The 14,261-nt window shown below is 47.4% G+C and overlaps 1 protein-coding gene across 5 annotated transcripts in view; it reads left to right on the top strand.

The window, feature by feature from the left end:
- Positions 1 to 14,261, top strand: part of LOC116841812 (protein dachsous) — a 428,326-nt gene that overhangs the window by 253,194 nt on the left and 160,871 nt on the right. Inside the window, exon 2 of one of the 5 annotated variants that reach the window (XM_032810201.1) lies at positions 747 to 892. The exons of the other annotated variants lie outside the window; for them this stretch is intronic. The gene's annotated coding sequence lies outside the window, so the exon portion shown is untranslated. The remainder of the gene's footprint in view (positions 1 to 746; positions 893 to 14,261) is intronic. 5 annotated transcript variants of the gene reach the window in all.

Genomic DNA, 14,261 nt, shown 5'->3' on the forward strand with positions numbered 1-14,261 from the left:
CTCTCTCTCTCTCTCTCTCTCTCTCTCTCATCCGCGTGGGTCCCTCCGCGATCCTTTTACACGACCACGTCTTTAACCTATTAATAACGAAGAAATATGCGTCGGCAAGCTAACACTTAGCAGCCACGGGAAAAGGTACTATCCGCGAAACTAATAATTATGACTCCGATCGTAATTAATTATTTCGTGTCGATCTACTCGGCTTCGATTATCACGGTGTTACAGAAATCGCGCGGCCTCGTGCAGCGGTACAGAAATTGATTACAAAACGTACTAGTACTATCATTATCAATAATTACGATCGTGATCAGAAGTCGTACTTCTGGAGTAAACCAATGTCGGTTAACCGTGAGTTATCTTAATTGGCCGACGAAGAGAGAGAAAAAAACTGACTCTGGACTCGTCGTCGCGCAAATCACAGAAATACCTAGCTCGACCTTTCTCTCGCATTTTTTGTGCGAACAGGACGATAAATAATTTTACTATCGCCTTATCTCTCTTAATTGACAAACGGTCTCCCCATAAAATTATACGATACAATCGGGACTTGTGAAGCGCCGACTTCATTAAAGAAGCATTGCGACAACCCCGGTCAATCCGGGCGATTCATAACGATGTTTGCCTCGTCCAAAACCATCGCAACGGAAGTGCGCACGCGGCTCGTTTTACGCGATATTTATCGAATCGCGTAATTGAAACGTTTGTGCTGCTCGAGCTTAACCGGTGTGTTTTTCTTTCTGTTTCAGGTAAGGGACAGATCTCCCATTGCAACAACGCGTATGCGAAGTCGAACGCGCCCGCTACGAAGGTAAATCTTGCGGGCTCGAAGAAGGATGTAGGAACGTATGGAAGGCCGTAGGATTTCTCTTTTCGGTCTATAACTTGATATAAGGTATACTTGATTGACGAAAGATGTAACGTGCGCGGCACGCAATCGTGTTGCGAGCGAATTCGAATTCGCGAAGGGCAGGAACGAGGCAGAGGGAAGGGGACAGAGAACGCGAGAAAGCAGGAATCCGTCGAGTTGCGTAAGGGCTGGCGACCTTCGCGATCCGAGAATCCGTTATGCAGGCCGCGCCGACTGTGTGGAATCGGCATAGCATTATTCGACGCACTTACGAGATCGCGATACGACTCTCGAAATCGCCCCCATAATAGCCGATACCTGCGCCTCGGCCGTGCGATCGATTCGCCGGCGATTTCGCTTCTCTTTCTCTATCTCTCTTTCTTTCTTTCTCTCTTTCTCTCTTTCTTGCTCTCGCTCTACGCCGCGAGTTGGATGAAATTTACTCAGGGATAAACCCTACCATAGCGAGTCGTAGGCGTAGAGGTAGAAGGAATCGAGTACGACGCTATAACCGATAGGATCGACGCTTCAGTGATTTGCAAGTTCGTCTAGTTACGGGCGGTCTCCGCCACGTTTTGCGCTCTTTCGTTCATACATGACGAATCGCATTGTCGCATTATCGCTTATCAAGAGAGAAAGAAAGAGAGAGAAAGAGAGAGAGAGAGAGAGAGAGAGAGAGAGAGAGAGAGTAAGGCAGCAGGAGAAGAAGAGCAGGATCCTTCGTTAATTTATTGCATAATTAATCGCGCGGCCTGAACTTTTGATACGTCCCGGCTAATTGATAGGCGGTCCGCAGTGCTCCGCGAGTCTATCTACGGACGTTCCGTAATAAGAGCACTCGGACTGTTAGATTGTTGCGCCTCGCTCGTCCCGGCCGTTCGTCCGTCCGTTGACTTTCAAGCGCGATCGATCGTATCTACGACTTTTCATCCCGCTGCCTCGCGCGGCCGATAGGATCGACGTTTGCCGGGGGGAAAAAATGCACGCGCTTATTGATAGACGACTCGAAATAACAATGAGCAATCTAAGTCCGCTCCGCATCGCGATCCGTATTAAATTACCTCGGCTTTGTTTGCGGATCGTTTGTTAATCGCGGGCGTATGCATACGGACAGTGGTGCTCGCAATTAACGCCCGCGGCCGAGAGAGAGAATAAGAGAGAAAGCAAGAAAGAGAGCGAGAGAGAGAGAGAGAGAGAGAGAGAAGTAGAGGGGGAGGGGAATCTATTTTTAGTACGGCCCCGACGCTAATCGTCGCTCTTCCCTCTTTGCACCTTTGTGCAACGAGCGCGATCATATCCGGAACCTTGACCGTCGGCAACGACGTGCCAGTCATCGACTCATGATTTTCCAACGTCGTCCGCTAAACAACATCTCCCCTTATATCTACCGTACTACTCCCGTCTTCGAAACCATTCGATCGATACCATCTGCAATACCTCTCGCGTCCTTTTCGTTCGTCGTCCTTTTCCTTGGACGTGAGAGAGAGAGAGAGAGAGAGAGAGAGAGAGAGAGAGAGAGAAAGAGAGCCAGATGAGGCACTTCTTTGCGTGTGCGCGACATACACGTACAACGCGTACCTGGGCGGACGAGATATCGGGCACTGACCCGCGCAACGAGTCGATCGACTGCAGCTTCTCACGAGGAATGTATCATATTTTGTCGAACATTACGTACTACAGACTACTGCTATGTATGGGAACGACACGAGCTGATAGAGCTTGTTGCAATCTGTTAACCGTACGATGTTTTAAGTATCGCCTCACAACAACCCAAACAAATTTTCATGATTGTCATCAAATGAAGCAATCGATAACGACAATTTTGCATTTCTTTTCGATTGCGGTTATAAACCAAATATACTATATTAAATTAATCATTAAATCTATATCTTGCAATAATGTAAATTTTTTAAAATTGATTTTATTAATGCAGCAACAAAAGTTATATTCAGATTTCATATGACTATTATACTTTAGGTAATATTGTTTTAAGTAAATGTTGATAATTCACTCTATTTCTATTTCATCGTCTTATGCGGTAAATATGAATGATATATCCCCTCACAAGAAACAATATTTACAAATCGACTAATAAAGTTGCTGCCAAATTCATATTGTTTATTAGTCTATCTGCGAAATGCACAGAGATAAATCGACTTCAGACTCTTTAAAATTCTTACGCAGTTACTTATATGAGATTTTGATCGTTATTACAGGCTTACGAGACAATAGCTCTATACTTTTCAGAATAGTTCATCTCAGAATTGTTCGTCATGTTTTTTTTCGGCTGCTCAATCTAAGATTACATCTTCACGGCTATGCTCTGAACGCAGTCAACACGGCTTGATTCCGGAGCTTGAGAAAAAGCTAGTCACCGGTAGCTGGGTTGCTAGTTAGCAGCCAAATGTCGTGTTTGCGTCTGCTCGTAAACCTGCCGACAAGAGATGCCACCGTGGAGAAGGTTGCGCCTATTTTCTCTCATTATTCTTTCGCTCGTTCTCTCTTCGCGTCCACGGAAGATTGCGCAATTCCTGCATCGCGCAGTTGAAATTTATCGAAGTACTCTATATAAATTCTTTAGAATGGAATTTTACTTGAAAAGCAGGGGGATCATCGAATCGCTTGGATTCGAGTGAATTTTCACTCATACGGAATGATTACTCCATTCTAAATAGTCGACCGGATATTCTTGCTCGAAATTAAAGAGTGAATCTGATGTACACATGAATTCATATGTACTGCATCATTACGAGAATAATGTTCATTCTAATCCAGAATCAGAACATTCGTTTTCATATGGAGTCAAAACGCTCTCTAAGCTTGAAGTGAAACATTCAAGTGATTGCGAATTCGAGTAATAGCATTTTCACTGTCGCTTCGAGTGAAAAAATACTGCCACACTTCACACGCTTTGAATGAGATTCCACTCCAAGAAATTTAGAGAGAGTATAATCGCGCTACACGCCACAACACGTGCACGCGCGTAGAGCACTTGCATCTCTCCATCATTTTAAAAAAGCTTGTGTGCATAGGCGAATGATAGATATGCGCGCGTTTATTAAGAACCGAACCTTTTGTTGGGGAATGATACACAACTCGATACTTTCCCATGACGCCTATTACGCTGAATTACAGCTTTGTACTTTCCCACAGATGCCAATGCGAATGTACGAGCGACTCGTCATCGCACAGATATGTTAGTTTAGAGTGACAAAAATCGCTTGTAAAAAGGAGAAGAAAAGCGCGAAAGTATTATGCGCACGTGTTTGTGTATGTACGTGTGTGTGTGCGAACATATGGGCCTGTGCGCAGGACGATGGTTCGACTTAACGTTTATTGTCTTCTCTGTGGCCTTTCCCGGGCCCGTCCGTTCCCTCAGATGGGCCGAGCATCGCGCTTTCAATTAACGTTGTGTCAGCGCATCAGCCGCCGGCGTGGCATGATCGTCGGCGGCGATCCACGTCGAAATATTTTCGGTCAATATTTATGCAAAACGCTCGGCTCTCCTCGCCGCCTTCTCTTTCTTCGAGATGTCGGAAATATGGTGATTAAGATTGACCCGTGCTTCCCAAGTAATCTTTCCAAGCAATTAACGTGTAAACAACACGACACACTGTTGCGTGCGTGAGCGAGCGCGCGCGCCTCGTTTGTATCGATCGCTGCGTTATATTCTCTCGATAGTACTGAAATTTGCATAAAATTAATACGGAAGTATTCGCGACGCGCGTTGGTTCTCGCAATTTTCATGCGTGCCGGCAACATACGGCGTGCGTTGTACAGCGCGGCGGCAAAGGTAAGATCTGTCTTCGCGCGCGCTTTCGCACGGTTTATAATGCGCAATCGCGTACCGTTCGATCGGCGGATCCGTTAGTGGGCGTAGTTGGTGCCGCTTATCGATAGCGTTATCGGCACGTTCTTTTGACCGGTTCCAGAACACCGAGAGGGACACGATTACGCCGGGGAAGTCGCTCGATCGTGTCACTGCACGGTGAAAACTGGTTTCCTATCGAGGCGCGTCGTCGTCGTTTGCGTGTGTGTCTAGGCGATTTCCTGCTGGATTACCGATGACCGCGACTCTCTTAATCAAGCGGCATGCCGGGAGATTTGTGGGAAACTATCCGGCTCTGGTAGTAGTACCCTTCTATCTGCTCGCGCCATTCGTCATACCGATGAATCTAATCTGCGATGAATCTAAGCTTTCGTAATGTGTCTTTCAAAACGCGACGCGGACTTAAATGCGTAGTCGTTAACATCCCGACGTGATTTAAGACTATTTTTCGTCGTTCGCTGAAACACATGTGTCATCGGCGACGGGGATAATTGCATCTCCGACTGTTACGGGCTGCGTTGTATTGATTTTCAGACGCGACGCCGGTTATGTGCGAGCCGCGCGAAGTCTTTATGGAAATATTGACAAATTAACGGCGGAGCGTGTAGGAATCAATCGTCAATCTCGTTTCTCATCAATCAAGTCCCCCGCTGCCATAATATCTATTCGCGCAGACATCGGAATCGCCATATTTCCGCGTAACTCGATTCGCGGTCCAATTACTATCTAACGACGCGTGCCTCGTACGTGATTAATCTCTTTTTTCGGCGCGCTGGAGAAAAAGCCGAATCCCATCCGCAGGAATGTAATGAGCGGTTCGCGGTCCACTTTCGCGATTTCTTCGTCTGTCCCCGAGCCGTGGTGCGCGGCAGCGAGAAAAATGCCCGGTACACGAAAGTCACGGTACCGCGGACTCATGAAAGTCGATGAACCGGCCGCCGATTCGCCGAGCCTTGGTTGCCGGGCGACCAAGGCTCTACGACAATTCTCAGAGAACACGAGACTTCCGTTCTCTGCACGCTCCTAGTCGAAGACACCTCGCGCTCGCCCTAGGCTGCAACGCGAAAATATTGGTGTCGATAATGGCTCCATCTGAAAGTCATATTTGACGCGTTTCCGTGGCTCGGAAACCACAGCCATTCGACGACACTGGAAACGGGAATCCTTTCGCTACGGAACAAATGCGCATACCAGAATTTATCAGAACTGCAGGCCGAGATAACTCGGCAATGTTTATTCATTTTGCTCTAAGTATGTGCTTCCGTGACATACATAGACGTTCTCGAGTTATTTCGCGAAACGCTTTCGGGAACAGACGAGAAAAATGTTGGACGCGCATTGACGTGCGAATCAGTATAAGTGTAAGGACCCTTTGGAAATTAGTATGATATAAAAATAGTACTCTGACCGAAAGGCGACCGAGCAGGTCCTTGGTTAGTCATCGCGTTAGTCCGCGTTAGTCATCGCTCTGATGCTGGCAGAAATGATACGCTCCGGAGTATAATAGAAGAAGGGAAGCAAGAGAAAGCGTAGTTGAAGGAGTAGGAAAAAAAGGAGATCGACCGATGTTCCTACCACGTGGAGGTGGAAAGTGGCCCTGACGTTTTTGTGCTCTCTCTCTCTCTCTCTCTCCCCTCCCTCCCTCCCTCTTCTCCTTGCTCCCCGCGCGTGTTCGCCTTCCAGCACAACAAAAGGGCGGTTGGTCGCGATAATCCTTTATCGTACCGACCTCGCTCGAATAATCTGTATTCATAAACGGTGAAGTCATTAGTGGCTCCTCCGCGCAGCGCGCGTGGGTGGGGCGGTAATCGGTGGTTGCCGGAGGTGGTGGTGGTGGTGGTGTATGTGCATACGGATGTGTAGATATGAGTGAGAGAAGGAAGAGAGACGAGTGAAACCGGCGGGCACACAGGCGGCGATATGCGACCAGGAATGGTAAAAAGAGAGAAAGAGAAGACGGAAAGGGGCCAGCTCTCGTAAAAATCACCGAGGCGAAAGGTGAAGGTACCATCACGGGATTTACGGCGCAGACCGCCCGATCGCGACATTCCGTGCGACCTATCGCTATCGAGACGATCGTTTTGTACCACGACCCGTCGGCTTCGACGTCGCGCGCGTGTCGCGTCGCGCCGCCGCAGCTCGCAGACGTTTCGTAAGAAACGAGAGCTTTGGATTAAGCGTTATTACTGTCACAATAATTAGCTAAAGGAGATACGATACGTTAAGCTGGTCGACGATGTGAGTCGCGATACTGTCTTGTGCGTGTCTTCGGCGATAGCACTTGATAAGGCGCCTTCGGCCTCGCACGAAATAATCAAACGACAGGAGGAGTGAGTTCCTCGCACCGGCCGCATTAGGATGATGACGAGGATGAAGGAGAAACGCGTGTAGGACGAGACGCGACGGACCAACACGATTAAGAACAAGTTCATTCAGGCGACTGATTACTTCCCGATTAATCCAATGATTCGCGTCTATCGCGGAATCAGCAGTACGTGAAGCGACGAAAGTATACGGTAGAAACAGCAACAGTTGGTCCACATATATAAATCTGATTATGCCAATTGGATTAACAACCAATTATGCGGTTGCTGCAACCACAGCGAGAGCAATTACTGAGCTACAACGACGATATCTGGTTGCTCCAACCAGAGTTTATCCATGGTAAATGTCAGCCACAACTACATTAATGTACACGGAGAGAATATTATAGTGTTTAGTAGTTCACACACACACACACACAGAAATAGAATGTTAGCAAGTTCTATTTTGCTAAAATACATAGTAAATTTCGCTAGATATGAAATGAAAGGAGTGGATCACATGTCGATATTCCTCGGCTACAAAGTTCTATAATAATTTTTACTATAAAATTTCCTTTCTGTGTAATTGATGTGCCAAAATAACTGAGTCATATCAACTACATACACAGTATCGTCAGGGTAAAGATAACTAGAGCGATAAAATTATATTGTTTACAATTAAATATTTCTACTTATGTGTACCACATTTTTTTCCCGCATAGGAATTTGCACACGAATTATAAAAAAAAACCAAATAAGACTACATGTTATTAATATAAAAATAGATAATGAATGAAACTTACTACGTTGACATCCAACTAAATGTACTTCACGAAAGACCGCGAAATCACGAAGAACAAAAGAGAAACACACAGAGAGAGAGAGAGAGAGAGAGAGAGAGAGAGAGAGAGAGAGAGAGAGAGAGACTTCCGCAAGGAAATAAACGCGAAGAAACGAGAACCAGTAGAAAGGACGAGAAGGAGACACGGGAGGTAGCGGAGAACGATGAGCTGGCTCGTATGTATCGCGGGGAGCAGCTCGGTACATAACGACCGTCTCGCGGGGAATCTGGATTTCGAGCAAGCTCGTAAGTCCCGAGTAGGGAGCGCGAAGAGGATGGGGCGCAGGGAAGTGAGGGTGCAGCGGTAACCCCGTAGGTGTTACGTAAGAGATGAGTTCTTCGTTCTTCTTCTTCCGTCTTTGGGTGTATCTCTCGTCTCCCTTCTCTTTTTCTCTCTATCCCTTTTCTTTTTTATTCTCTCTCTTTCTCTCTCGTCGTCACGGACACAACGATAGATACCTGTCCTCCTCTTCCTCCTTTATCCTCCCGCCCCCTGCATCCCCTCTACGTGGGCAAGGCGCGTCATAACTCAGGGACATCACCGTTCCGTGATTACGAGTCATTAAGGGGCCGCGAACCGGTCGCTAACAGCGTACCCTTTGTGCATACCCCCGCGAGTGTGTACGTACACACACGACGCCTCACACATCTCGCGCGTCCGCGTGCGCGCGCGTGGTTGAGCTTTAACGTGCCAACGTACGTGACGCAACGTACGCACGCGCGTGGAACCGCTCGTGGCTTAACTTTCAGCCGGGCCATTCAGCCGGGGCCCACAGCTTCGCTCGGACCTGGGCCATTTTTTAGCTTTGCTCGCTGCGGGAGTTCGTGTCTCTTTCTTTCTCTCTCTCTCTCTCTCTCTCTCTCTCTGCTTCCCCGCCGCCTACCTTCTCATCCTACTTTTCCTGGTCTCTTTCTTGTCGCTACTCCTCGTCGGCGTCGTCTCCGTCGTTCTTCCCCCAGACGCCCGTCCATTCTCTCTTTTCCCCGCCATTTATAACGCGGAGGTGGTTTCCGCACCTGCCCGGCTTTTTATTAACACGCGTGTACACCCGCCGAATCGGGATCGGAAGCTCCGTCGAGTCCATACGCTTCACTCTCGTTACGACGTGCCGGACATGTCGTTTCGTCCATCGCTTCCGCCTCTGTATCGCGTGACATCATTTCAGTGCGCTTTGTCACGCGATTACAGAGATTCCGTTTATCCCCGCTGCTCCAAGAGCAGTTCAATATTATTATCCCAACATTTTTCACGCGAACGAATATCGCACTGTGCAATAACGTTATCTTCGATCCGAGTACGATAATTGTGGCGATAAATTTTTCACGACACGAGGAAGTGCGCGATTATAAGTCTATCCGGTGCGTGGAGGGGAAAAATTGCATTTCCTCACGACCGGCTCTTTCCCCGACGCGGTCTTCTTCGCGGCGCGCCGCGCCGTGCTTAAGTATAGACCGATAAACAGGCGGAATCGATCGTTTCAATTAAGGCAGCCCGTGCACGATCTGCACGTGCAATGAGTACGAGATATCGAGCCGGTGGTATTGACCTGTCGGGGAACGCACCTGGGCCGCGGGGCAAGTGCAGATAGGGATTTCCATACGCCCCCTTTCCTCCACGACCGACCGGACTAGCCGGCCCTCGCGATGGCAATTGCTGAATATTTATACGCGGTATTCGAGGTTATAGACAATGAGTACCGGGACTGCCCACGCGTACCGCACGACGTCGTCCCACGACTCGCACCCTCTCCCTTCGTCTCCAGCCGGACATACCTCCACGATATTCGGTGTTTCCCTGCGACTTTGACACGGTAGAAAGGAAAATATGGGACAACGCAGTAATTCTGACATTGTGCAATACGCGTATTATTAGACATTGCAATAGGAACTAATGATTCAAGACGAGAAACTCGCAGAGAAATGTTTTAGAGAGACAAATGGGAGATTTAACGCGATTGCTCGATTCCAAGTCTTGTTTCCGATCGATTGGTTTATCTAATGCAACGTTGTGTCAATTTGAAGATTAGACGGCTATGTTTAACGTCACATATTCGAATTGCACATGTGTGACACACTTATTTGTCACATTAAATTCAGTCGTATTCAACAATTTCAATCCTACTTAACGTATTCGTTATTTAACGTTATTGAGACAGAGATAATTTTTCTTTCTATATGTTTGCGTAAGTAAATTAAGTCTATTTTACACATAAATTACAAATAAGTTAATTTGGACTAAATTTACAATCAGATAACAGTAATTATTGAGATATTAATGGAAGAAAATTAATTAATCAATATACGCGATACGGTAGGCCGGGCTCTTATGTTAATTCTTTACGGAATTTGTTTGAGATTCAGGCGCATAAATTATTTAGAAATGACTGCAGCTTTCACAGTTATTCAAACAAATGCGCGCTTTTAATTTTGGCTACTCAATTTTTATCTCACAGCATTTTACCTGTAATAGCCAACTATTAGCAGTGAGAGCAAAACGCGATTAACCTTTCGATTAACATTAAATTCGAATCAACCACTGAGATTTGAAGCTAATATTACCAAGTTACTTCTTTGCGTATATTTTACGGGATTTGGGAAGGTCTGAAACACTTGGAATAATTCACCGTACAAGGTAAACGCGCTGTCTTCAAAGACGCCGCGCTTCTCCCAGAGTCACTCGATCGATCATTCGCTACGGTCTTAGCGTCGCGAAGATGCAAGCGGCCGTGAGTGCATCGCGACGCACGCAAGAAACTATTCCGCGCGCATTACACGTTGACGCGGGTGCATCCGCCAAGTGTACGAATCTGCGCAAGAAACGCGCGGCCGTAATGTCGCGGCGGCGAAGACGTTGTTGCCTAATGCTCGGCTCGCATGAGAGCGCCCGGTCTCCTGCGACAGTACCGGGGAAAATATTAGTTAATCGAGGCCTATTAGAGATTTATCAGGAGTTTGTTGCCCTCTTCTCTCGTCGCGTCGCGGCCTGAGAGATCCTCATGTGTTCGATTCGCATTACGAGACGTTCAAGCGTTTAAAGATGATTAAGAGCGTAAGGCGATACCCGTGTTTAGACACGTATTGACCAGGCTCGGTCATGCACCTCGCACGGCCAAGATACGGAAATACACGTGAGAGAAGCAGAGAATACACGAGATGTTGTGATGGAACATGAAAACGCGGCTAAAGAGACTCGGCTCGATAGGTGTACGTAAATTCATAACTTTACTAATCTATACGTAAAGGTCGCGTTTCTTATGAATGGTTCATTATGACGCTCATACTTTTATTACATAGAATGACAAAACACGAGAGAAATACGATATCTGAGATATAAAACCTGAGATATAAAATCTGAGAGAGACTCAGTGAAATTGTTACTGCGCCAATATAATACAAAATTTGTCATTATATAATAAAAATGTAAGAATTAGTTCAATACAGAGTATATGTGTTTAAATATATATCACTAAAAACATTATAAAGTTTATATTATTGATCATCTCACGTCGTGAAACAATCATAAAAGCTTATCAGGAGCAGCTCGAGAAATTAAGATGGGAATCGGCAATTTGCACGATCGCAAGTAGATTGCGTCTCACCGCAGTACTCTGCCATTATGAGGCACGATCGACGGCGGGGTTCGGCTCGTAACGTATCTTTGTCATCGAAAGTGGAGCTGTCGCAAATTACGACGGCGGCGTCAGTCAGGCCCGGCTATTAGTGAATCCGGCCGCGCGGTTTCAGCCGCACAATCTAGCAGGCTGCAATTTCATATCGCGCCCGCGCATGTTTTTGTAGCCGTGATTATTTATAACGTACAAGGAGCGCGTTCAGAAGGCCGCGTATTACGCCCTTTTTGCTGACGCGTCGGACAAAAGCCTCCACCGTCGCCGCCGCCGCCGCCGCCGCCGCCGCTCGTACCCCCTTCTCCGCGCAAAAACGCGACTTTCGTGCCGCACTTACGACCTCGCGTCGCGTAGGACGAGTAGGAGGCGGACGAGAGGAGTCCCCTTCTCTGGATGTCGCGTTCTTGGATATGTCGCGACGGCGACGTTGCTCAGAACGGTGTCCGTGAACCAACGGACCCGAGTGAGGCCCGCCGCGAACTTGCTCGCGGAAGGACGCCGAAGTCGACAGCGAGGGGCGTCGGAGGAGACAGGAAGGCGCGGGAAAGGGAGAAGCAAGGGTAAAAAGAGGAAGGCGAAGAGACCCGAGAGAGGGAGGAAAGTGAGGGGACGCCGACAGAGAGAGAAAGAGAAAGAGGGAGGGAAGGGGGAGAGAAAAAAGGGACGGCGAAACAGCACGGATATTATTTGCCATTAAAGCGAGGGACAATTTAAAAGCTATTACTATTACTCACGGCCTTCGTGTGCACACATTCCCCTCCACCCTCTTTCTCTTTCTCCCCCCGCACCGCGAGATCGTGCGAGGACTCACGCCGGTAACGCTGTTGGCCTCTCCTCCGCGTCACCGTTTTGCGTGACCGAGCGTGTCTTACGTGCCTCCTTCCGTTCGTCCAGACCCTCGACGACCCATTCCGCGACGCGGCCGATTTTCGCAAAGTTGCGCGTGCATTTATCCGTAACGAGCGCGACCAGTTACCGTCGTTGAGGTGGAAGCCACGACACTACTAAAAGAATAAATGATCCACCTGCGACGTTTCGTGAGAATACTTAAAAGTCCAAACGTATAGTTGCATGTGTGCACTTTGCTTGTTGTCTCAACAACAATTTGAATCAAATTCGTGTTAATTTTGGGTTAACCCTCCGTGTACAACAATAATTGTTAAGACACACAATACAAACTGTGTCTGTCAGGCCCCAGAAACTTTGACTTTGAATTACCATAACTTTGTTGAGAATCAATATTTTTAGGCACGTTTCTTTTACAGAGATACAGAAAAGCCTCAGCTACAAACAAGATAACAGCGCAATAAAATGAAAATCTGCAAGCAGATTTGCGCTATTTTGAAATTTTCTCACGTACGCTATGCAAGTTGGTGATCAATCGAGTAATCGTTCGAATCTCAAAAATCCAATATTACACGCGGATTAAAGCAAATCGTGCGGTCTTTGACGACAATAAGCTATGTTGCTAATTGTTTCAACATTTCTCTCTCACGTATATATTTGTCAGTAATATTAAGTAGTCTTTTTTTAATGAACGAATGGCAATTGTATAATTGGGGCGACAGCATGCACGCACACACACATACATACACATATGCACACACGCACACATACGGGTAATGATGAGGATAGGAGGGCCCGCGGGTGCAAAAAAGTCAGGCACGCCTACTGCGGGGTGATAATAACGGTGCATCGGAGTTGCCTTCGTAACATTCGTGCTGTTAGAAAGGCTTTACAGCAAGTTCCGAGCTTAATGCATTTCTTCCGTGAATATTTTAAAGATTACAACACCACTTTGTTTCCACGTGTGTTTGCACAAGTATATAGAACGCTCTCGCATTGTTCCATCTAAATTCTTCCCACAAGACGCCCGGCATTACGTGATCCGTATTAACAAACATCTAAACACTCATTTTCTTGCAATTTATTACGTACAATAGTGTTATCACGACAATGTTGAGAAATTTCTCATGGTTTCTCACACTCATAACCATTCCATACCACAGTAGTGATTTAACGGTTAAACAGCTGCTCCATAAAGAGACGAAAACACCTCTCCAATTCACCGTGGCGGAAATAAAAGTCGCGAGAGAGTCGGCCGCTACCGGTCTCCGGAGCAGCGCAATCGCCGTGTCGGATGCGCGGCGGACACTCGGCGGGACCGGCATTCCGTTTAAGAACTCTGAGCGCGCAACGTTCTCGAATTCCTCGCGCGGGAGATTAAGATCGGCCGCTCGAGAAAAGCCGAGTATGACGACGTGTGCGTGCGGTGACTCCGTTAAGACGAGAAAGAGAGAAGCGAAGGGCGGGGGGAGGGGGAGGAAGAAGGACGCGGGGATAAGCGAAGAAAGGAAGGGAGAAAAAATGGAGGAGAGGCAGAGAGCGAGGAGGGAGCAATAACAATAAGACGAAGGGAAGAGGAGTGAGGCTAGGCCGGGGGACGAGAGCGTGGAGGGCAGAAAAAATCTCACGGGGTCGCCCCTCGTTAGTCTCGGATCCCCGAATAATGGCGCTCGACCATTAAACAAACAGCAATTTGGGATGACCGCGCGCCACCCCCGGTGAAATCATCGCGGGTATGCTACACGGGAGAAACTGTTAACGCATTGTCGCAACCTGAGGTCTATAATTCTTCGAAGATGAGGAGGAAGTGAGTGAGACCGAAGGTATGCCGCCTCGTGGAATCGAAAACTCTGTTCGGAGTAATTTTATTTCTAAATAAAAATTTTCTCAAAGTCATCGTATATTACACACAGAGACTCTCTCTCTCTCTCTCTCTCTCTCTCTCTCTCTCTCTCTCTCTCTCTCTCTC

This window comes from Odontomachus brunneus, unplaced genomic scaffold, assembly GCF_010583005.1.
Source record: "Odontomachus brunneus isolate Ranch 3 - 2012 unplaced genomic scaffold, Obru_v1 Obru_scaffold_018, whole genome shotgun sequence".
NCBI classification, from domain to species: domain Eukaryota; kingdom Metazoa; phylum Arthropoda; class Insecta; order Hymenoptera; family Formicidae; genus Odontomachus; species Odontomachus brunneus.